The 24,987-nt window shown below is 39.2% G+C and overlaps 1 protein-coding gene across 5 annotated transcripts in view; it reads right to left on the bottom strand.

The window, feature by feature from the left end:
• The window catches only part of PPP2R3A (protein phosphatase 2 regulatory subunit B''alpha), a 193,813-nt gene that overhangs the window by 155,706 nt on the left and 13,120 nt on the right, over nt 1–24,987 (bottom strand). For 2 of the 5 annotated variants that reach the window (XM_015132061.3, XM_015132062.3), the window contains exon 2: nt 5,221–5,403. The gene's annotated coding sequence lies outside the window, so the exon portion shown is untranslated. 5 annotated transcript variants of the gene reach the window in all.

Below are 24,987 nucleotides of genomic sequence, written 5' to 3'. Positions count from 1 at the left end.
TGAGGGGATTAGTCTCAGAGGAAGGTGGAAACCTTTCCTAGTGAGGCAGGGGGAAATAAACCAATTTATATATGGAAGAAGAAAAATATAAGGAATTTTTCTCTATGACAGCTTCAATTTTTCTCAGTGAAACCGAAAGCAAAATTATTGATTAAAATTTAGGGGAAAGGAGAGGTATTAAGGAATTTGGGAAGATAGTGAAAATCTGAAAGAGATGTTAATGAAAATAAGGAGGTATCTGATTAGCAACAGGCAAAAATAAGGATAGATCCTGAAACATTCAGCAGGACTGATGTAGAAGGAGAGATGGTACAAATGACTGGATTGATCCAGGGCTTCTCATGAAGGCCAGAATACAAAAAGAATAGCAGCAGGAGATTCAAGTAGGTGTAAGCACTCACATGAGAAGTATGAGGTAATATGTTTATTGATTAAATAATGTTGATCAAGAAAGAGCAAAGGAGAGAAAAAGTTTCTTAGCAATTTACTAAAAATCTTCCACTAGGATGACATCTGTTTTTGCAATAAGCTTTGACTCTGTTACATTAACCAACAAATATTTCTCTCTGTATATTAGTGAAGACTTCATTAAATCATTTGAGATGTAGAAGGTCTATTTTTTCATCAGGCTTCTTTTAAAGTTGATAGAAATGTCCCTCTACTAACTTTAAGCAAAAAAAATGTGAAGACAAGAAAACTTCAAAGTAGAAAAGAAAACCTTAAAAATTTTCACAAAAATGGCAGTTTAGAAGAAAAGTTTGGTTATCAATACATTTTTAAAAAGCAGCAGTCTTTAATAGGAATAAAGAGAAAGTTTCTGGTGCCAGAATCACATTAATTATTGAGCTACAGTATTTTTCAATTCTAAAATACATTTTTTTTGGACATTTTAACATCACTGAAATGGAAATACATCTTACAGTTGGTAGCATCTTAAAATCCCTATTGGCCAGGCAGAACTGTGACATGGTTGTCATTTATTGAACACACTCTAGTAAGGTCAAGAAAACACCATTGTAAAAAAACATGCAGAATGACTTGGCAGAAAATTCCCAAAGATCATAGCAGAACACTCTTTTAAGAAATGCGTCATCAGCAAACACTCTGGATGGCAGAGAAAGTATAAACATAGGTGGCTCTAAATTGAAAAGTGATTTTAAAGAGTTTGAATCTGAATGGAAGAAATTCTAGAAATATTTTAGCCAATTACTTCCATTGTATTTTATTTATATATGCACAAGAGTGATATATAATTAAAAATATCTGTCAGGCCTGGTGCGGTGGCTCATGCCTATAATCCTAACACTTTGGGAGGCCAAGGTGGGCAGACTGCCAGAGGTCAGGAGTTTACAATCAGCCTCGCCAACATGGTGAGACCCCATCTCTACTAAAAATACAAAAATTAGCTGGGCATGGTGGTGTGTGCCTGTAATCCCAGCTAACTCGGAAGGCTGAGGCAGGAGAATTAATGGAACCCGGGAGGCAGAGGATGCAGTGAGTCGAAGGCTGCAGTGAGCCGAGATCGCGCCACTGCACTCCAGTCTGGGCCACAGAGCGAGACTCTTTCTCAAAAAAAAAAAAAAAAAAAAAAAAAAGAAAAGAAAAACTCTGTCAACAAAAGTCTCATAGAACTCTTTCAATAAGTTAAAAAAAGTTCTAGATGATAAGCATTTTATCATAATCAATAGGGTTTTTTTCTTTGTTAATGGCACATTAAATGAGTGTTTTATAATCTTAGATGAGATAAAATACGAGAAAAATTTTCAGTCTAAACATCTGTAATAGTCTGCTTTATACCCCAACACAACAGATTACTTGGGAAATCATAATTGTTCTAAATGTGTACATTTATGCCACCTCAGGTCTGTGGCATGCTGCCAGGCCCACTCCCCAGACTTTTGGTCTCTGCTGGTCCTTTCATCTCCACAAAGGGCAGAGTCTGTTTTCCCAATTTCTGAGCAAGTGGTTCATATGCATGTTTAGAGTTCATTCAACAAACAGTTATCAAGAACTTACTGTTACCACCACTTTAAGCAGATTACGATTATGCTAACATGTACTTTCCAGTGCCTCTGGAAAGCTCCACAATAAACTGTTATATGACAATTCCTAATGAAGAAGATCTGCTGTGAGACAAAGGTTTAGAAGCAGCAGATAAGAAAAGTCAGGACGGAGAGGAACTGGATTTTGAAAGATAAGAGCCTTATCAGGTAAAAACAGGTTGGACTGTGCCTTGTAAGCAAAAAGGAATTCTATGAAGGCACGGAGATAGGAAAAGCTTGTGTGTTTGGAGAGGTATAAGGAGGCTGGTATTGGTAACGTTGAAAATGTGCAGTATGGGTTTCACAGTTTTAAGGTCTCCTCCAAATAATAATAATGAGAAACAGGAACACGAACTGCATCTTCAAAAACCTAAGAGACACCTGTAACTCCAGATGAAGATAGAAAAGAGAAGTAGGCATGGTAAATGACTTAGCTTACTGATGACAAGCAAACCAATTCACCCCGCACAACCCAAAGAAAGCCGAGGTTTGTCGGTAGCAGGTACCACAGAAAATGGAGTAAGGTAAGAGGAATGAACATAGGGGGACTGTTTGAAAGTCTGTAAGAGAATAATTAGGTCTCCCTACCCCCACTCCACAAACTCAGAAATCATCCCTCTTTCATCCTGCTGAAGATAGAAAGTTGACGTGCTGGGAGGAAAAAGCTGAAACAGAAAAGTACCAACATCAGGCGCATCAGACAAAGATGGTGGCAAAGGATTGAAAATAAAGGAGGCCTGGGTCACCAAAAACCAGGCTTACTACCTCCAGCTCCTAGTCTCCACTGTGGATTAAAGAATCTTTTTCTGGAGAAATAGAAATCTCATCTAGCTACATGATCACCTTACAGTGAAGCCCACTAATTGACAAATGCTGCCCACAAACACAGAGCTTCCCTTCAGCTTTTTAGAGCTTCACTTTTACTTTGAAATCAACTTCATTGATAATTTACATACAATAAAAAACATATTAAGTGTGTAGTCCACTGAGATTTGACAAGAGTCATGTAACCATTGCTTTAAAAAAGACGGAACATTTTTATCAACGCAAAAAATTATCCCTAGGCCTTCTCTCAATTTCCCTTACCCACAATATCCAACAACCACTGATCTGATTTCTAATACTGTAGATAAGTTTCGTCAGTTCTAGATCTTCATAGTAGCATAATTACATATGTACTTTTCTCTCTGTCTTCTCTCATTTAGCACTTAGTTCTGAGATTTATCCATTTTACTGTATGTTATCAATTGTACGTTCCTTTACACTGCTGAGTAGTATTCCACTGTATGAATATACCAGAATTTGTTTTATCCATTCAAATGTTCTGATGCTATTCAACAAATAGATAAAACAAATTCTGGTATATTCATACAGCTGATGGACATTTGAGCTGTTTCTAGTTTGGGCTATTATGGTTTAAAGTTATTATGACTAATCAAGTAAAAGTCTTTTTGTGGACATGTGCTCATTTCTTTTGGGTAATTAGCAATGGAATTACTATGTCATGATAAATGTACATTTTACTTTATAAGAACCTGCAAAACCGTTTTCCAAAGTGGTTCTACCATTTTATACCCTTAGCAGCACTTGAGAGCTCTAGTAGCTCTACATCCTTTCAGATACTTGTGAATTTTAGCCATCTTAGTGAGTGTTAAGTGGTATCCCACTGTGGCTTTAATTTGCATTTTTCTGCAGACTAATGATGTTGAGTATTTTTTCATATGCTTATTAAAAATCCATATATATCTTCTTTTGTGAAGTGTCTATTCAGAACCTTTTGGGTCATCTTTTATTACTAAATTCTGAGTTCATTATATATATATTTTAAATACACATATTATCTCCTAGTCTGTGGCTTCTCTTTCCATTTTCTTAGCAGTAGCTTTTGAAGAGTAGGAGGTTTTAAGCCCGTAAATTAATTTTCATCAATCCAATTAATCATTTTTTCTTTTATAGTTAATACATTTATATATACTACCTTAAGATCTTTGCTTATCCTAAGGTCATAAGGATTTTCAATGGTTTTATAGTTGAAAAGAATGAAACACTTTCCTCGCTTGACTCCTGGGACATATTTGGCTGGTTCTCCACCTGCCCTTTGAAAATTCACTGTCTCCTTCCTTGCATCTCTCTTCTTGTCCCCTATGTGCCAGCCTTCCTCAGAGTTTTGTCCTTTGTATGCTCAAATCTTGTCTACTTTTGTGGCTTTAAAATCTTTATCTGACGCTTCCTCTCAAATATTTATCTTTAACTCTGGTCTCTTCACTGCCAAGTATATTTAACTACATGGGGAATATTTTCTCCTGAATGTGTATTGAAATCCATGCCTGAAGCTGAATTCATCTCCCTGCAAACATTAGAGTTACATTTTTTGGGGTGTCTCTCCCTGATTTCATGGAGAATTTGGGAAGTTAATATATTCTTAAACATTAATGTAATGATGTAAATTACTGAATGGTGTTACACATACTATGTTGCTATTTATTTGTTCCACTTCAGGAAACATCTGGAGCAGAGTATGAGGTAAAGAAATTCCACTGCTTATCTCAGCTGATGAAAGGGTTCAAGAAGAAATGATCTACATCAATCATAAAGAAAAGACAGAGTTGACTGAATGTCCATGTCACCTAGGTAGATCACTTGAAGACTAAGAGTAGAAAAAAACTGTAGAAAATTGTCTTGAAAACTTTTTATTTAACAGAGTACACAAGGTGTAATGATTCAGAAGTAATGAGTCATTTAGAAATAATAAAACTATTACTTTGCCTGGAAAACATAGGCAATCTTGGGTGGATGACTCAGTGTGGAAACTGCTTCCAAAGAACAGTTTAAAAGAATACCAAAAGTATATAGTAAGGCCTATTTGTGGAATAAAAAAGGAGACCTGGAATATTTTATTGTGTCCACTTCAAACATAGTTGAGAAATTTAAAAAATACAATAAATAAAATTAATATAGTTGAGAAAATAAAACATCTCTTATAGAAAAGATTTTCTAATGCTCAAAGAAACTTTACATGGGTATAAAAGAACAATTAATGCTTTAGGTTTAGGGCTAATGTCTGAATGAGGCTAAGGGTAATATAAAAACATTCAGCAGTAGACCTGATTTGAACATATGGAAACTAGGAAGCGCTTACTTTTATTTTTACCACATATGGGAATTAGGAAAAACTTACTTTTATTTTTACCGCAGTGGAGAAACAGGAAATGTGGCTGAAGGGAAAAAGCACCCGGTGGGCAGTCAGAAGCTCCTGGTCTCACTTCTGCGCTGACTAGCTCGGTAACTTGGTCAAGTCACTTCCCTCACAGGGATTTCATCTTTTCTTCAGGAAAAACAGGATGAAAGATGGCTCTGGGATCTAGGGAACACAAGAAAAGCAAAATTTGTTTTTTCTTGGTTTGAATTAGGAAAGGGCTACATTTTACCAGAGAACTATTTTGTATTATTTGATGCGGGAAGGATGATGAATAAGCTATTAATTTTTAATGCACGTAATCTGCAAAGCTACTGATTTCTCTGAGAACTATCTCCAAAAGGAATATTTGGGGTTAAACTTTTACCATTTTCTAATTTTAAAAAATTCTTTATTATATACTCCAAAATATCACCAATAGTTTTTGTCTCTGTCTAGCTATATTATAAGTTACTTTAGTTCACACAATTTCCTTTTCTAAGTATTTTTCTTATTTTGGAGGAGAACATATAAAAATCAGGTAATGATCTATAGGTAAAAATCATTTAGACAATTTAGAAGAACACATGCACTTTATAACACAGTCTAATAAACATTTGAGTCCCACTACAGGCAAGGTACCCTTCAACATAAAGAACTATGAACTCTATGGTTTTGCCTCAAGCAGCTCACAGTCTGAGTGGGCAGGAAAGTGGATATATAACCTTTAGGTAAAAGAAGACACACCAGAGAGGGGATCTGACAAACCCAGTCCTGGAACAGAGTAGTGTAGTTGGCTGAAGGGAAAATGTCCTGTGAGAAAAGGGAGCAAAGCAGAAAGCAGCATGGGATGTGTGGGAGCTAGCAGGAACTTGGTATTATCTGAGTGTCAAGTTTGAAGACAGGCTTCCAGGAGCCAAAGCTGAAGGAGTGGGGGCAAAGGCAACACAGCACTAGAAAGCCCCTGAGAGGTTACAAATTGTGGTTAGGGGAGGAGACAAGATCAGATGTGCACTGTGGGATATTACTCTTTGTAGCATTGTGGAGGGCAGACTTGAGGACACAAGATGAAACTAGGTAGGCCAGGCAGAAGGCCTCAGAAGAGTCTAGAAGAGAATCAGTGAGGCTATAAATGAAGGTAGCTCAGGGGCTTAAGTTGACTAATCATGATCACAAAACTATGAGCAGGATCTGAACATAACACTTTTATCTTTAAGTCCTGTCCCTTTCTAATTTCCTGTACAAGCACGAATTCTGGTTAAAGATAACAAGAAATCTGAAATTTACTTTTATTGAGTATGGATATATTTTTAAAAGGACTTTATTCATTAATTTATAAGTGCTCCAAATGTTCAGGGCACTACAGAAAACAAACAAGGCTTGCTTGTAGGAATTTGTGAGATAAAATAAATGAGACAAAAAATAATAAGTCAATTCATTTAAGAGGTATTTATTGAGTTCCTCCTGGGTCCTGATGGAGCACACATTCTAGTGACAATTCCTTTTAGAACATCATTTTTACATCCTCCTTCCCTTCCCTGACAAGTTCATTTTGATACAAGTGAGCAGAGAGGGTCTTCAGAGCCTAGTGGATTCTAGATGATGGCCAAGAACCTATTGTAAAAGAAATAGAATAATGGTATCAGGGAAAAGCTGCTCATTTGGGACAAGAATCCCAAGGAATGATATGGATGGCAGTAAGCTAGGGTGGAGCCTGGACCTACCTTCAAGGCAGTTTGGATCTGACAAATCAAAGTTACTGTTTTTATCTTTTTAAACAATAGTTCTAATCTTTATAAAAGCAATGACTGTAGAAATTAGACACACTGCAAACAAAAGTGAGAGTGATACCAGAGAAATTACAAAGAGAAAAGCAAAGATCACAGCTAGAGGTAGTATCAATGTGAACATTTTTGTAAATATCCTTTTCAGCTTTAAATATACATAATACACATAAGTAGTCATGAAGATTTTTGTGCATATAACTTTTTAAACAAAAGTGAGATTAAATTATAGTTTATTGCCTGTTTTTTCCCACTTAATATAAAGACACTCCTTTGCCTGAAAATAAAAATCTACAGTATACACCTTACAGACATTGTATGGGCACAGTAAATTTACTCATTTAACTCTCTAGTAAGGCATGTTAGGATGTATGGAAGAAAGGTACAGAAAGGAAGCAAGCAACAAGCAAATGAGAAAACTGACTTCAGCTGTGGCAGCATTCTGACTATTTTAAAGGTAGAAAGAAGGTAAGACATATGGAAGCTCAGGAGATTTTTGTGTTCCAGACATAGATGAATAATGTCTGAATCTGGAATTCTTTGTGGATGAAGAATTATTTCCAAAAGGGAAACAAAAAGGGACTGCAACCCAACACACACTATAAATGAAGTAATTTCAAATCTTCACATCTGCAGAACAGATAGATAGAATGTCAAGAAAGCACTGAGACAACTAAAAACGGTGGGTGGACTGCCAGGGAAAAACCAAGTCTCATTCTAATGATCATTCACAACCACAGCTTTCCAAGGAAGTGGCAGAGCTCCCAAACTATGCTCTAATAGAAGGTATACTGAGCCTTTCTCATGAGATGCTAGGTGGCTTTAAGACTTCATGTGTCCTCTGGGTCTCCACTTTCTCAAGTGTTTGGGTGGGCTCTGTGGGTTAAAAACTGTGCTTGTCAAAGTCCCCTTGGAAGCTGCATTTTCTACTGCAACAAAACAGCTCTACTTTTATCTGTTTTAGATACTGGATCTCCAAAAAAGGTTTTATTTGAAAAAGCAGTTCTATAGCTAAAAAGTGTTCTTAAAATAACAGCGTTAAAAGAAAAATAACATTCACCCTTCAGCTTATCTGTTAACCACAAAGGGAAAAACGTAAATATATAATGGAAAGACCTGAACATTCCCACCTTAACACGTCAGACAAATCTGGCATCACTAATGGTGGGACAATCACTTAATATGTGCCTCCCAAAATGATTGTGTGAAGACTGCAGCAACACTGATGGAATTTCCTCACCAAAAATATTTAATTAATCAGTCCTTTAGATCTAATGTTCAATTCCAGAAAATACAGGCTACAGAGAAATAAGTTAATACCATGAGGAAGCAGAGAAATTCATGATATGGTTCATTCTATAAGACAACTGGCCTGGTGTCTTCAGTGGGTTAGGGGAAAAGGAAGCAAAAGGAACACTAGATATAAAGGCTCTGAGGTGGCAGCATGGCTTGAATGTTTTAGCAAGAGTGAGAATGCCGTATGACTAGACTTTGCTCTTACCTAAGTGAGATAGAAAGCTACTGAGGAGTTTTAAGCAGAGAAATGACATGACCTGATGTTCTTCACAAAATCATCTGGCTGTTAGGATGAGAACAGACTACAGGGGACAAGAGTAGAAGAGGGAGACCAGAAGGAGGGCTATTAGAACAATCCAGGCAAAAGATGATGCTGGCTTGGACTAGGTGGTAGCAGGAGCAGGGTGAAAAGTGGTCAGATTCTGGATATATTTGGAAAGTAGAGCCAACAGGATACACGAGTGGGTTTTATAGAAAAGAGGGAGGTCAATAATAAATCTAAGAGTTTAAAAAAACTGTTTTTTTGTTTTCTTTTTTTTTTTTTAATCCTTGAACAACTGAAGATGAGAACTCACATTAATTGAGACTGGAAAGACTGCAGAAAGAAAAGATTTGTTTGTGGGAGAGGAAGTAGTGGTTGCAAGGAGGATCTGTAGTTCAGTTTTGGACATGTTGACTTTAAGATGCCTATTAAGACGTTCAGGTACTGGTGTCCAGAAGGCTGCTAGAGAACTAAGCCTGGAGTTTAGGAGACAGATCCGGGTGGATACAAATTTGGGAGTCATATTTTAAAGTCATGAAACTAGATGAGATCACCAAGGGATGGAATACAGAAAGTAAAGAGGAGATATCCAAAGGCTGAGCCATGGGGCACTTCAAACATGCAGAGTGGCACTGTCCAATAGAACTTTCTGTGATGATGAAATATTTTTATATCTGTACCATGCAATAGCAGCCACTTCCTACATACGGCTATTGAGCACTTGAAATACAGTCAATTGAAATAACTACATGTAGCTAGTGGCTACAGTACTAGACAGTGTAGATCTAGAGTATGGGGGAATTGAAGAAGAACCAGCAAAGGAGAATGATAAAAAATGGCCAGAGAGGGAAGAATTACTGTGAGTCAATTCTCCATCGGTCTCTCAATATTGTAACTCTCTGCAAATATTGTAAGTGAGGCACTATCTTGATAGTCGGTGATGTGACACATGACAGTTCCAGCCTATACTTTCAAGGATGTTTTTATACTGAATAGCCTTGGAAGACTTGGTAGTGTCTCCCTCCAGAGCAACAGGTTACTGTCCAGCATAATAAAGATAATGTTTCCCTCTGGAACAAAGAGCAGGTATGCTTATGGCCCATTATAAAATACTTGGGTTCCACCTAAGATCAAGTTTCCTTTCCAATAACACAGCCTTACTGTGTGTGCAGGTGTCATCTGGCCTTTTCATACTGCCCTTGGAGAACTGCAGATCAGGAAATCAGCACAAAAATACTGATACTCCGGTTATGTTACTGCTGTGAGTAATAAACTGTCTTCTGTCTCCGATCCAGAAGTCTTGTGTCTTCTATCATTATACATGAAACAGTGGCATACTAACTTGTTAGCATACAAATACAGTAAACTCTTAGATCCTTCATAGTTCTTGACAAGTACCTCAGAAGCCAACTGAAGGTGTTTCAAGGAGGAGAAAGTGAGCTATCAACTCTGTTCCTGAATGCTAAGTCATATAGGTGTTGAGAAACGACAGATGTGGACATCACTGATAACCGAAAAGAGCAGTTTTATTGGAATTAAGGGGGAAGAAGTCTAACTGGCTTTAGTTAAAAAAAGAAAAGGAAGTGAAAAATAAGCAACAGAACATAGATAATTCTTTTTTACTACAATGTTTACGTTAAATAAGGCAAAAGTTAGAGGGGAAAGTGGAGTCAAGAAGGATTATTTTTAACATGGAAGAAATAAAAGCATATGTTCATAAACAGGAGAATGGTTCAGTAGAAAGGAAAGCTGATGACACAAGAGAAAGAATCACAAAGCACTTAGGGTAGTTCTTTCACACTAACAGGAAAGAAAGCAGAACATATGGATACTACTGTGGGTAGTGGGTAGCTGTGATGATAAAGCTCTTTCCTGACTCAGTTTCTTAGTGAAATAGGAAGCAAGGCCATCAGTTGAGAGTGAAGAGTGTGGAGGAGATATCCAACACGAAGGAGACTGAAGAAAGAGTCATCAAAGAGGAGAGAAAATGGCTGGAGAAATCTAGTATAACAGCCAGGCAACATTAACGGTCCACTTGAGGATATGATAATATAAGGCAAGTTCAGCAGCATGGTTTTACAGGCATAGAATAGGCAAAGAATTGGATTTAACTGGCTCTGTGGGTTAGCCAGGCAAGGCTGCTGAAGTGAAAGGGGTCAAAAGAATTGAGGATGTACGCAAGAGAGAGATGACAGTGACTGATGATGAAAATCTAAGCCTCTACGCCTTCTACCTCCTGAAAACTCAACCCTTCCACTGAGCCCCATAGGAGTCATGAGCAGCTTATCAGCAAAATCCTCATATTCTTGATCTCTGCAGCTTTCTTCAACTTCGTTTACCTTCATATTTAAACGGAAACTGAACTCTCCCCTGAGAATGCTGCTTTCCCTGTATCCCTTTCAGATCATGACTCTTTTTCTCTTCCATATGCCTCAGAACATGAGACCTGGTAACTGCCCTTCTTGTTCCTCACCGCAGCTTCCAGATCATTCTCCTTTTATGCTCCCCAAAAATCCTCTGCTCTCAGTCACATACCATGAGACTCTACTGCCTACTATCCTTCCTTATTGCAGTCATTTATGGCTCCCCAAGGTCACTCCCTTTCATTCCTTGATTTCAGTTCCTGGCTGTCACTCCAACACTATTTCTGTCATAAGTCTTATTGATTTTAGCATCCAAACAAATAATTCATGTGATATTCTGTCCTCTTAGTTTCTTGACCTTTTTTCCCACAACAATAATAATGCTGATCTTGTTCTCTACCCTGTCTCAGTCACTTTATCCCACGATCACATCCTAAGCCTTTAGAACATCTAAGAGTACATCTTAATAACCACACATCTGGAGACGCATCATATACCAAAAAGTTTACTGGTGAGTTCCAAGTACGACAATCCGTCTGTATGCCTCCACTGGCAGGGTCAAAGGAAGGGGTATACATTAGGTGTAAGACTACTCTGCAGAAATTCATGCTACCTTCATCAACAGATAAACAGCAAGGAGTAGGGAACCTGGCATGTATTCTCTGATCTTGGGCTTGTATTCCTTAGGTAGGGAAGAGTATGTGTGTGTGTGAGAGAGAGGGAGGGAAGGAGGAAAAGAGAGGGAGAGGGAGAGACAGAGAGAGGGAGGGAGAGAGAGACAGAGAGAGACAAAGTCAGAAGGACTGGCTTAGAGACAGAGGTGTGCTGCTATGCTGACCCTTCTTGTACTGGGCTCTCAAAGAGAAGATTAATATTATTACATCATCATTTTAAAGTACTTATATATGCTAGGTGTATTAGCCCATTTTCACACTGCTATAAAGAAATACCTGAGATTGGGTAATTTATAAAGCAAAGAGGTTGATACGGTTTGGCTTTGTGTCCCCAGCCACATCTCATCTTGTAGCTCCCACAATTCCCACATGTTGTGGGAGGGAGATAGTGGAAGATGATTGAATCATGGGGGCAGGTCCTTCCTGTCCTGTTCTCGTGACAGTGAATGGGTCTCATGAGATCTGATGGTTTTAAAAATGTGAGTTTCTCTGCACAAACTCTCTTTTTGCCTGCCACCATCCACGTAAGATGTGACTTGCTCCTCCTTGCCTTCTGCCATGATTGTGAGGCCTCCCCAGCCATGTGGAACTGTAAGTCCAATTAAACCTCTTTCTTTTGTAAATTGCCCAGTCTTGGATATGTTTTTATCAGCAGCGTGAAAATGGACTAACACACAGGTTTAACTGACTCACAGTTCTGCATGGTTGGGAAGGCCTCAGGAAACTTACAATCATGGTGGAAGGGGAAACAGGCACATCTTACTTACACAGCAGCACGAGACAGAGGAAGAAAAGTGGGAAGAGCCCATTATAAAATCATCAGATCTCATGAGGACACACTATCGTGAGAACAGCATGGGGGAAACTGCCCCCATGATCCAATTGCCTCCCAGCAGGTACCTCCCTCAACACTTGGGGATTACAATTCGAGGTGAGATTTGGTTGGGACACAAAGCCAAACCATATTACTAGAATTGTGCTGAGTATTTAAATGCATCATCTAATTTAATTCTTACGTCAACAATGAAGTGTCATCTCTATTTCACAGATGAGGAAACTGAGGCTTACAGAAATTAAAAAAAATTCACTCATGTTACATAGAAAGTAGAACTGTGATTTGGGTCCAGGTTTCTGTAAGATCAAAGCTCTTTTGTCCTATACTATCTCTATATTAAGGCTAAAGGATCTGGGGTAGTCAGTCCCTAAATCCCTGCTACAATTCCAGATTTCTCAACTCCTAGGGAAGGAACTCTCAAAATAGGAAAGAAAAGGAGGAAAGAGAAGGAAGGGAAAGGAAGGGTAGTTAGAAGGGGAAGGAGGGAGGGAAAATCTATAGAATACTGAAGTTGTTATAGTAACCTGGATAGGATGAACAAAAAGGTAGATTTCTGTTAAACTCCAATTTTGTTTTTCAAAAAGTTTGAAAACTAATAAACTGTGACACATAAAATAGCTATAAAAAGAAAGTCATAACAGATAAAGTTAATTGTGTAAAATTTACAGGTGACTCTTAAAAACCAATGAATAATGTTAAGTGCCACCTCTCTCTGAACTTCAGGCTATAAGTATATTGTCAGACTTTGTAAGTGTAATTAAAACAATGGGCTTGTTCAACAATATAACTGACTGGACATAATTAAAAGCATGTTCACAAATGGCATCATATCCAGAAATAGAATTACATACAAAACATGCCATAAGGCTAAGCATAAAACTTGACTTAAAAAAAAAAATGACCTGTGAGATTAAATCAACAAGAGGCAAACAGAAGATGCAGAAGGCTCTAAATGTGGAAGAACACAAATATCAGGGCAAGACAAAGCAATTGAAAGAAACTTAACAGAAGAGTAAAACATAGGATTTGATTTAGAGGAAACACATAAATAGAAAAGCAAAAATGCTCTGAAGAGAAGAAACTTTTTGAAATAATTTCCATTTATTTGCAAAGTCTTGTCTTTTTAGTACTAAGCATTTATAACACTTTAGTTTTAGTTTTTCAGGAAGGGGGATGATGGGATTCAGGTGGCAGTGTGATGAATCAGGGAAGCAGACACAGATGAGTCAGAAAACCATCACAATTTACTCATCCTCATATCCCCAACATATAGCCAGGACACAGCATAAAATATAAATTCAATAATATTTTCTTAATGGATAAATGGTCAGATTCTGTGAAGCACACCCCAAAACTAAACTGGGATAGAGAAATGGGACAAAAGCCCAGTGGAAATATCTGTAAGAAGAAAATGCAGATTACTTTGAGCTGAGCCTTCACAGTCCTCACGTGTCCCTTGACAGAACCCATTGCTTAGCTCCTGCCCTGGATATGGCTTTGGTATCTTATTTCTTGACCCCACTGATGCCCTGTATTTAACCAACCAAGACTATAAAATCTTATCACATCTAATGTTATTAGTTCATTTTTGCACTGAGCTTGCCAATTGGAAGAGTGCATGAGGTACGCATCCATCTATAAGACAAATGCAGGTAAAAAGTTATGATCCTGTGGGCTCGATAGTACCATGTAATTAAGCAAAACCACCCATAGGACACAAGTCTGAATTACCACCTCTAGTGGAGTTCTGTGGTCGCAATTTCAGCAGGACATTTTTCATTCAATATTATGAAAGGGGTGCATGTATGTATGCGTTGCAGGGGTGGCTGGAGTTGGGGAAGATGATACTGAGATCAGATGGGAAAGCAGAACTAAGAGCAAGATTCAATTTCAAGAATCCAAAGGGGAGTCCAAACCCAAAGACCAGAAAGGGTACAGAGGTTGACCACAGAGTCAGGAATTTGAGAGTGGGAGGGTTGAGAATAAATAGAGTCATCCGCTATAAGAGAGCCAGCAAGGTTGTTCATTATTTGCTTTTTATTTCCTGGTCATATATGTGGTATGTCAGGCTGAGTTGACAGGTCCAACTCTAGGGTCAGGACAGGAACCTACCCTGCTTCACCAACCTTTGACCGCCATTCAGCCTCAAGTGCCCTGAAGGGTATAATGAGAACCTGAGACACTTTCAAAGTTCTTCATTCAGCTGACATCCTACATGTGGGACTGCAGGAATCCCTGTATTTTGCAGATGAGGCCCAACAAGAATTTGTTATTAATTACCCATTATACAGACAAAGAACCCGATGACCCAGTAGATGCACAACTGGAATACATTATTGCCAAATAGAACTTTTTACAGGTGTCTTGCTGTGAACTTGTTTGCAAGTTCATAAAAGTGGAATGGCCAACTGCCATATTTGCAGCCCAGACTCAGGATATAAACTCATTCAGTAAGACCTGTCAACCCTATCTCAAAAATATCTTTTAATTTTGACCACTTCTAATTTCCACTGTGGGAATCATGATCCCAACCATCATCCTCTCTCACCTGAAGTACTGTCATGGACTTGTAACTGGTGTCCCTGCTTCCACTCTTGCCTCTTCAAACTCCAGTCATTCTTCAAGCAGCACAACCAGAGTAATACAAATCACAGTGAACTGCTTTCCCGTTTAAAAGGATTTTGAACAAAGTCTAAACTCCTCTCCCATGGCCTGTAATAGCTCAGTCTGCTAACCACCTCCCTGACCTCATCTTGTACTATTCTCCCTTGGCCTTCTTTCAGTTCTTCAAATGGCCTCTTCCTCTCCCTTGACCCCGGCCCCTTCTCATTACTCTCTGCCCTATTATGTAGTTTAATGTCTTTATAAAACTTATGAGTTTTTTGGATTTATTTACTGTTTACACGTTTACTGTCTTTATCCCTGCAATAGAATGTACACTCCAAAGGCAAGGATGTTGTTTGCTGTGGTCACCACTGCATCCTAACACTAAAACAGTGCCTAGCATATATAAGCACTCAATGAAGGAAGAGAAGGAAGAAAGGAGGAAGGCAAATATACCACCATTTCTGTTTCCTTGGTCAAGACCTAGACTAGAAAAAAAGGTCACTTTTTGTAATCAGTTTTAAGGAAGGGCTAACTGGCTCCATCTAGGATAAAGTGGCCTTCCTGGCCATTTCTGAGAGTTGCTCAGCGCTTCATTTGGCATTTTACCTGATGAAAAAACATAGCATTTGCTTTGAACCTAAGACCAGCAACCCTGGCCCCCATCCCAAATCCTCTAATACTGAGAGGCAAAGTACAGAAGACAATCCGCTACAGCTCCAAGACCCAGCACAACTCCCCAACATACAAACTGAGAAAGACTGCCAACAAGATGCTCAATTATGAATCTACTACAGCTAAGCAAGTTACTTCACACAAGTCTACTTATTGAATAGTCATCTGGCTCACCAGTAAGGTGGACCCACATCACCATGATCAACAAACTTAAAGAGCCTATGTCCAAATCCCCAGAGAACACATTCCTGTATAGGCATCTGGTTATCCAAACATTTTAGAACATTCTGTCAACCAGGCCTTGGTCCTTTAGGCAAAGTGACATACATGTACTGATGACTGGAAACCATTAAGAGTTTCTGATGTTACCACTGTCATTCAGTACACCTACACCTGGTGGTGCTCCTCCTTGTAAATGCCCTGCTACTACTCACCTGTGCTATGTAGGAATGGCTCAAGACAAACCAAACTCCACTACGTGGGTGTGGGAAAACTAAGACACCTGAACATCAGTGGTTACCAAGCTAGCTGACCTGACTGGAACTTCATGGAAATCACCAGGTTGATTTGGCATCAGCCTAAACAGGCTTTATCATGATGGTGACTGGCTCTTAAGGGGAAACAGATTTTGGCCCAAGATAGTCTATACCAATGTATAGGAGTCCATCTTATGGAAATTTTTGGTTATATACTTAAAGTTCCAGTCATCGACTTCATCTCACCTCCTAAAAGCCCTCGTTCCTGTTGGGTGAGAATCATCTATAAATTTTACTGGGGCAATAAAGCTGCCCAGGGCAAAAGTAGTTCATGTTATAAACTAACTTAACCTTCCTTTCCTATTATATACTTACCAACTTTTTTTTTTTTGGAAGGGGTATGTGCACATTTTATGCTTTTTTATCCCCCAAGGCTTGGGGCAGCAATTAACTTCTTTTCAAACAAGTCTTCTGTCTTATGTACTGAACAAGATATTTCATTCATTTCCTCTTGACTTATACCCACTTTTTAGAGACCCGCCTTGTCCACAGGCAAGATGGGGAAACTATCTGTCACATGCTTTCCAATCTCTGGAAAATTTGGTTGGGACGCTAACTCAAGGCAGACCAATTATATTTTCTGTCCTGGGGACTTGGAATTGAAGCACTGAAACACTGTCAATTAGCTGAGAGCTCTGAGTCTTAAAGGTCCTATCATTTTGTGCCTGAGGCCACTGTTTTGGGGCATTCATGAGGAGCAACATGGCAGGAGACACTGGTGTTAAGAAAACAGAGCAGATATAATACAGAGAGAAAGAGAAGCATGTTCATTTTCCATGAAGGCTGGCTGTACTTAATAAAACTGGAATGAACTAACGTGTTCCCTGTGTATTTTAACTATAAACAATATTTTACTTATAGTGAATTTACTTAAGTGGATGTTTATTCCTTAAAACCAATCAATTTCTACAACATACAAATATATATCTTCATTGATACTCTATTTTTCTTTCAGCTCTTGCTATCATAATACTCTACCTCCTTCCCTCTCTTGGTGTCTCTCTTCATTTCATCTGCAGCCAAAAAACCCTTACCATATGTAATGGATACTGACCATATTTTTTTTGTCTGCCCAGTGTGTTTTGGACATTCTAATCTTTTATTATAATGATGGCAGGATGAGCAATATATGTGCCCATGTGCCCACTTTTACAACCAAAGCAACAACATGGATTGACAGAGGGGAAACTTGTTACCCTTTTAAAATAAGCAGCAATGCTATGTACTTCAAAGGGACCCATCATATGACACATCGTGTTCTCACACTCTGATAATGGTATGTCTTTTCCAGGCTGGCCAATCTGGATCCAGATCCAATCGGACATCAATCAGTACAATTTCAGTGGTCAGGCCTTTAATGCAGATCAATGTTTCTCAACCTTTTATTTGACAAATAAATCTTTTTTTTTTCTTTGAGATGGAGTCTCCTGTCACTGGAGTGCAGTGGCGCGATCTCGGTTCACTGCAACCTCCGCCTCCCGGGTTCCAGTGATTCTCCTACCTCAGCCTCCTGAGTAGCTGCGATTGCAGGTGCGTGCCATCACACCCGGCTAATTTTTGTATTTTTAGTAGAGATGGGGTTTCACCATGTTGGCCAGGCTGGTCTTGAACTCCTGACCTCAGGTGATCCACCTGACTCAGCCTCCCAAAGTGTTGGGATTACAGGCATGAGCCACCGTGCCCAGCCAAATAAATATTTTAAAAGTAATACTGCAAACTTACTTAGGAATTTTTTAAATCATTAAAAAAAATTTTATGACATATGATAAAGCAATTTCAGGTAAAAATATTTTATCTTAAATCAGCATATCATTAAATATTGTATTATAAAGTTTATGTGGTATAATCTTTAATAATACTGATAATATTTAAGGACAAATTCTGACTTCTATTACAGTAGATGAACTATTTTGCCATGTAAAGAAAATCAGGTTGATGAGAAGATAAGCTCCAAGTGTATATTGAAATGTAGATTAAAAATTAGTTTGTATTATAGCATCCAAAATAACAAACTGCATCTATAACCTGATACTTACATTTTTGAGCTTATAAAGATCAGCTGCTTATTTTGATAATTTGGGGGTTTAGTTTTTAAATGTCAAGGTAGGAGAAATGGTTTCATACTGTTCTTTGAGAGAATTTCTTTGTAACACATTGTAGATTTTTATTACCAATAAATGAAAAGCCCAATTGGACAGAATCACCCATATGTTTTCTTCGCATTTTCAAGTGTTTACATTTTTCTTTTTCAGAATTTTAACTACCTAAAGAGTACAATTAATTACCAAAAAAAAAAAAAAAAAAAAAAAATCCAGTTGTCCACAACACCAATCATATAGAAAGGTAAAAATGAATTATTTTTCAAGAAAACCACTTCCTAATTATTTAATACCACATGGGGTCTTTCATTTGGCAATTCATTTTAGAAATTAAAGTCTCTTAATTTGATTAGGCCTATGCTATCTTTCAGGAGATTCAACACAGTACCTTTACCTTACTATTTGTATTTGGTGCACCAATCTGAAATTATTTTCTCTAGAACAGGCTTAAGAATAGGAATAGTAATTGCCAATTACAAGCATATGTAACTAAATGTATAACTTCAAATATAAGGCATGAGGGGGCGGAGCAAGATGGCCGAATAGGAACAGCTCCAGTCTCCAACTCCCAGCGCGAGCGACACAGAAGACCGGTGATTTCTGCATTTTCCCCTGAGGTACTGGGTTCATCTCACTGGGGAGTGCCGGACGATCGGTGCTGGTCAGCTGCTGCAGCCCGACCAGCGAGAGCTGAAGCAGGGCGAGGCATTGCCTCACCTGGGAAGCGCAAGGGGGAAGGGAATCCCTTTTCCTAGCCAGTGGAACTGAGACACACAACACCTGGAAAATCGGGTAACTCCCACCCCAATACTGCGCTTTAAGCAAACAGGCACACCAGGAGATCATATCCCACACCTGGCCGGGAGGGTCCCACACCCACGGAGCCTCCCTCATTGCTAGCACAGCAGTCTGTGATCTACCGGCAAGGCAGCAGCGAGGCTGGGGGAGGGGCGCCCACCATTGCTGAGGCTTAAGTAGGTAAACAAAGCTGCGGGAAGCTCGAACTGGGTGGAGCTCACAGCAGCTCAAGGAAACCTGCCTGTCTCTGTAGACTCCACCTCTGGGGACAGGGCAATAACAAACACAGCCGAAACCTCTGCAGACGCAAACGACTCTGTCTGACAGCTTTGAAGAGAGCAGTGGATCTCCCAACACGGAGGTTGAGATCTGAGAAGGGAGAGACTCCCTGCTCAAGTGGGTCCCTGACCCCTGAGTAGCCTAACTGGGAGACATCCCCCACTAGGGGCAGTCTGACACCCCACACCTCACAGGGTGGAGTACACCCCTGAGAGGAAGCTTCCAAAGCAAGAATCAGACAGGTACACTCGCTGTTCAGAAATATTCTATCTTCTGCAGCCTCTGCTGCTGATACCCAGGCAAACAGGGTCTGGAGTGGACCTCAAGCAATCTCCAACAGACCTACAGCTGAGGGTACTGACTGTTAGAAGGAAAACTATCAAACAGGAAGGACACCTACACCAAAACCCCATCAGTACATCACCATCATCAAAGACCAGAGGCAGATAAAACCACAAAGATGGGGGAAAAAGCAGGGCAGAAAAGCTGGAAATTCAAAAAATAAGAGCGCATCTCCCCCGGCAAAGGAGCACAGCTCATCGCCAGCAACGGATCAAAGCTGGACGGAGAATGACTTTGACGAGATGAGAGAAGAAGGCTTCAGTCCATCAAATTTCTCAGAGCTAAAGGAGGAATTATGTACCCAGCACAAAGAAACTAAAAATCTTGAAAAAAAAGTGGAAGAATTGATGGCTAGAGTAATCAATGCAGAGAAGGTCATAAACGAAATGAAAGAGATGAAAACCATGACACGAGAAATACGTGACAAATGCACAAGCTTCAGTAACCGACTCGATCAACTGGAAGAAAGAGTATCTGCGATTGAGGATCAAATGAATGAAATGAAGCGAGAAGAGAAACCAAAAGAAAAAAGAAGAAAAAGAAATGAACAAAGCCTGCAAGAAGTATGGGATTATGTAAAAAGACCAAATCTACGTCTGATTGGGGTGCCTGAAAGTGAGGGGGAAAATGGAACCAAGTTGGAAAACACTCTTCAGGATATCATCCAGGAGAACTTCCCCAACCTAGTAGGGCAGGCCAACATTCAAATCCAGGAAATACAGAGAACGCCACAAAGATACTCCTCGAGAAGAGCAACTCCAAGACACATAATTGCCAGATTCACCAAAGTTGAAATGAAGGAAAAAATCTTAAGGGCAGCCAGAGAGAAAGGTCGGGTTACCCACAAAGGGAAGCCCATCAGACTAACAGCAGATCTCTCGGCAGAAACTCTCCAAGCCAGAAGAGAGTGGGGGCCAATATTCAACATTCTTAAAGAAAAGAATTTTAAACCCAGAATTTCATATCCAGCCAAACTAAGTTTCATAAGTGAAGGAGAAATACAATCCTTTACAGATAAGCAAATGCTTAGAGATTTTGTCACCACTAGGCCTGCCTTACAAGAGACCCTGAAGGAAGCACTAAACATGGAAAGGAACAACTGGTACCAGCCATTGCAAAAACATGCCAAAATGTAAAGACCATCGAGGCTAGGAAGAAACTGCATCAACTAACGAGCAAAATAACCAGTTAATATCATAATGGCAGGATCAAGTTCACACATAACAATCTTAACCTTAAATGTAAATGGACTAAATGCTCCAATTAAAAGACACAGACTGGCAAACTGGATAAAGAGTCAAGACCCACCAGTCTGCTGTATTCAGGAGACCCATCTCACACGCAGAGACATACATAGGCTCAAAATAAAGGGATGGAGGAAGATTTACCAAGCAAATGGAGAACAAAAAAGCGCGGGGGTTGCAATACTAGTCTCTGATAAAACAGACTTTAAACCATCAAAGATCAAAAGAGACAAAGAAGGCCATTACATAATGGTAAAGGGGTCAATTCAACAGGAAGAGCTAACTATCCTAAATATATATGCACCCAATACAGGAGCACCCAGATTCATAAAGCAAGTCCTTAGAGACTTACAAAGAGACTTAGACTCCCATACAATAATAATGGGAGACTTCAACACTCCACTGTCAACATTAGACAGATCAACGAGACAGAAAGTTAACAAGGATATCCAGGAATTGAACTCATCTCTGCAGCAAGCAGACCTAATAGACATCTATAGAACTCTCCACCCCAAATCAACAGAATATACATTCTTCTCAGCACCACATCATACTTACTCCAAAATCGACCACGTAATTGGAAGTAAAGCACTCCTCAGCAAATGTACCAGAACAGAAATTGTAACAAACTGCCTCTCAGACCACAGTGCAACCAAACTAGAACTCAGGACTAAGAAAATCAAAACCGCTCAACTACATGGAAACTGAACAACCTGCTCCTGAATGACTACTGGGTACATAATGAAATGAAGGCAGAAATAAAGATGTTCTTTGAAACCAATGAGAACAAAGATACAACATACCAGAATCTCTGGGACACATTTAAAGCAGTGTGTAGAGGGAAATTTATAGCACTAAATGCCCACAAGAGAAAGCAGGAAAGATCTAAAATTGACACTCTAACATCACAATTAAAAGAACTAGAGAAGCAAGAGCAAACACATTCGAAAGCTAGCAGAAGGCTAGAAATAACTAAGATCAGAGCAGAACTGAAGGAGATAGAGACACAAAAAACTCTCCAAAAAATCAATGAATCCAGGAGTTGGTTTTTTGAAAAGATCAACAAAATTGACAGACCACTAGCAAGACTAATAAAGAAGAAAAGAGAGAAGAATCAAATCGACGCAATTAAAAATGATAAAGGGGATATCACCACCGACCCCACAGAAATACAAACTACCATGAGAGAATACTATAAACACCTCTACGCAAATAAACTGGAAAATCTAGCAGAAATGGATAATTTCCTGGACACTTACACTCTTCCAAGACTAAACCAGGAAGAAGTTGAATCCCTGAATAGACCAATAGCAGGCTCTGAAACTGAGGCAATAATTAATAGCCTACCAACCAAAAAAAGTCCAGGACCAGATGGATTCACAGCTGAATTCTACCAGAGGTACAAGGAGGAGTTGGTACCATTCCTTCTGAAACTATTCCAATCAATAGAAAAAGAGGGAATCCTCCCTAACTCATTTTATGAGGCCAACATCATCCTGATACCAAAGCCTGGCAGAGACACAACAAAAAAAGAGAATTTTAGACCAATATCCCTGATGAACATCGATGCAAAAATCCTCAATAAAATACTGGCAAACCGGATTCAGCAACACATCAAAAAGCTTATCCACCATGATCAAGTGGGCTTCATCCCTGGGATGCAAGGCTGGTTCAACGTTCGCAAATCAATAAACATAATCCAGCATATAAACAGAACCAAAGACAAGAACCACATGATTATCTCAATAGATGCAGAAAAGGCTTTTGACAAAATTCAACAGCCCTTCATGCTAAAAACGCTCAATAAATTCGGTATTGATGGAACGTACCTCAAAATAATAAGAGCTATTTATGACAAACCCACAGCCAATATCATACTGAATGGGCAAAAACTGGAAAAATTCCCTTTGAAAACTGGCACAAGACAGGGATGCCCTCTCTCACCACTCCTATTCAACATAGTGTTGGAAGTTCTGGCTAGGGCAATTAGGCAAGAGAAAGAAATCAAGGGTATTCAGTTAGGAAAAGAAGAAGTCAAATTGTCCCTGTTTGCAGATGACATGATTGTATATTTAGAAAACCCCATTGTCTCAGCCCAAAATCTCCTTAAGCTGATAAGCAACTTCAGCAAAGTCTCAGGATACAAAATTAATGTGCAAAAATCACAAGCATTCTTATACACCAGTAACAGACAAACAGAGAGCCAAATCAGGAATGAACTTCCATTCACAATTGCTTCAAAGAGAATAAAATACCTAGGAATCCAACTTACAAGGGATGTAAAGGACCTCTTCAAGGAGAACTACAAACCACTGCTCAGTGAAATAAAAGAGGACACAAACAAATGGAAGAACATACCATGCTCATGGATAGGAAGAATCAATATCGTGAAAATAGCCATACTGCCCAAGGTAATTTATAGATTCAATGCCATCCCCATCAAGCTACCAATGAGTTTCTTCACAGAATTGGAAAAAACTGCTTTAAAGTTCATATGGAACCAAAAAAGAGCCCGCATCTCCAAGACAATCCTAAGTCAAAAGAACAAAGCTGGAGGCATCACGCTACCTGACTTCAAACTATACTACAAGGCCACAGTAACCAAAACAGCATGGTACCGGTACCAAAACAGAGATATAGACCAATGGAACAGAACAGAGTCCTCAGAAATAATATCACACATCTACAGCCATCTGATCTTTGACAAACCTGAGAGAAACAAGAAATGGGGAAAGGATTCCCTATTTAATAAATGGTGCTGGGAAAATTGGCTAGCCATAAGTAGAAAGCTGAAACTGGATCCTTTCCTTACTCCTTATACGAAAATTAATTCAAGATGGATTAGAGACTTAAATGTTAGACCTAATACCATAAAAATCCTAGAGGAAAACCTAGGTAGTACCATTCAGGACATAGGCATGGGCAAAGACTTCATGTCTAAAACACCAAAAGCAACGGCAGCAAAAGCCAAAATTGACAAATGGGATCTCATTAAATTAAAGAGCTTCTGCACAGCAAAAGAAACTACCATCAGAGTGAACAGGCAACCTACAGAATGGGAGAAAATTTTTGCAATCTACTCATCTGACAAAGGGCTAATATCCAGAACCTACAAAGAACTCAAACAAATTTACAAGAAAAAAACAAACAACCCCATCAAAAAGTGGGCAAAGGATATGAACAGACATTTCTCAAAAGAAGACATTCATACAGCCAACAGACACATGAAAAAATGCTCATCATCACTGGCCATCAGAGAAATGCAAATCAAAACCACAATGAGATACCATCTCACACCAGTTAGAATGGCGATCATTAAAAAGTCAGGAAACAACAGGTGCTGGAGAGGATGTGGAGAAATAGGAACACTTTTACACTGTTGGTGGGACTGTAAACTAGTTCAACCATTATGGAAAACAGTATGGCGATTCCTCAAGGATCTAGAACTAGATGTACCATATGACCCAGCCATCCCATTACTGGGTATATACCCAAAGGATTATAAATTATGCTGCTATAAAGACACATGCACACGTATGTTTATTGCAGCACTATTCACAATAGCAAAGACTTGGAATCAACCCAAATGTCCATCAGTGACAGATTGGATTAAGAAAATGTGGCACATATACACCATGGAATACTATGCAGCCATCAAAAAGGATGAGTTTGCGTCCTTTGTAGGGACATGGATGCAGCTGGAAACCATCATTCTCAGCAAACTATCACAAGAACAGAAAACCAAACACCGCATGTTCTCACTCATAGGTGGGAACTGAACAATAAGATCACTTGGACTCAGGAAGGGGAACATCACACACAGGGGCCTATCATGGGGAGGGGGGAGGGGGGAGGGATTGCATTGGGAGTTATACCTGATGTAAATGATGAGTTGATGGGTGCAGCACACCAACATGGCACAAGTATACATATGTAACAAACCTGCACGTTATGCACATGTACCCTACAACTTAAAGTA

The sequence above is a fragment of the Macaca mulatta genome, chromosome 2 (genome assembly GCF_049350105.2).
Source record: "Macaca mulatta isolate MMU2019108-1 chromosome 2, T2T-MMU8v2.0, whole genome shotgun sequence".
Classification (NCBI taxonomy): Eukaryota; Metazoa; Chordata; class Mammalia; order Primates; family Cercopithecidae; genus Macaca; species Macaca mulatta.
Note: the sequence above shows the minus strand (reverse complement) of the source record. Positions and strands in the feature narration are given on the sequence as shown.